The sequence below is a fragment of the Mastomys coucha genome, unplaced genomic scaffold (assembly GCF_008632895.1).
Source record: "Mastomys coucha isolate ucsf_1 unplaced genomic scaffold, UCSF_Mcou_1 pScaffold21, whole genome shotgun sequence".
Classification (NCBI taxonomy): domain Eukaryota; kingdom Metazoa; phylum Chordata; class Mammalia; order Rodentia; family Muridae; genus Mastomys; species Mastomys coucha.
The window spans coordinates 93,142,085-93,142,958 of NW_022196904.1; positions in this window are offsets into that span (position 1 = coordinate 93,142,085).

Here is an 874-nt window from a genome sequence, read left to right on the forward strand (position 1 = left end):
GCAGGGAGACATGGTGCTGGAGCAGGAAGTGAGAAGTCACAATTTGAGACACAAACTTGACACAAACCCGAGGCAGAGAGAGAATGGTGGTGGTGGTCTGAACCTATTGATCCTGAAAGCTTGCATGAATACCAGACCTTGTCCAGTAATGCCACACTCCTAATCTTTCCTGAACAGTGTCCTGCTAACTGGGAACCAAGGCATCAAAGATATTAGCCTCTGGGGCCATTGTTATTCAAACCAGCACAGGATCCCACTGCTTTGCAGCTGGCTGCATGAGGACCAGGAGCTCAAGGGCCATCCTCAGCCATGGTGACTGATGTTAGAACAGCATGGGAAATGCGTGAAACTTTCCAAAGAGAAAAGAAAGGGGAAAGAAAGAAGGAAAGAAAGAGAAAGGAAAGAAAGAGAAAGAAGTAATTAAAGAGAGAAAGTTGGTTGAGTGAGGGGACAATGGAGAAGCCTGTGCAGTCACCATCACCTGTCTCATCCCCTCTCCTGTTTGCTTCTCTCATTATTTCCCTACATTCTCAGATCTACTAAATATGGCATGAGGAGTGACAGCAGATATGGCCCTGTAATTAGAAATCATTTCACATACTTGATGTTCTTTCTTTTTCCTTCTCCTCTTCTTCCTTTGAGACAGGCTCTCAAAGTGTACCCAGCCTGACCCTAATTGAGATCTAGCCTGCTCAGCCTCCCCAGTGCTGGGATCATGGGCTTTTGCTGTTGTTGTTTAGTTTGACCTTTGACTTCAGTGATTGAACCCTGGTCCTTGAGGATGTTGGGCTAGTGCTCTATCCCTAGTGTACTGGCTGTTTTTTTGTGTCAACTTGACACAGGCTGGAGTTATCACAGAGAAGGGAGCTTCAGT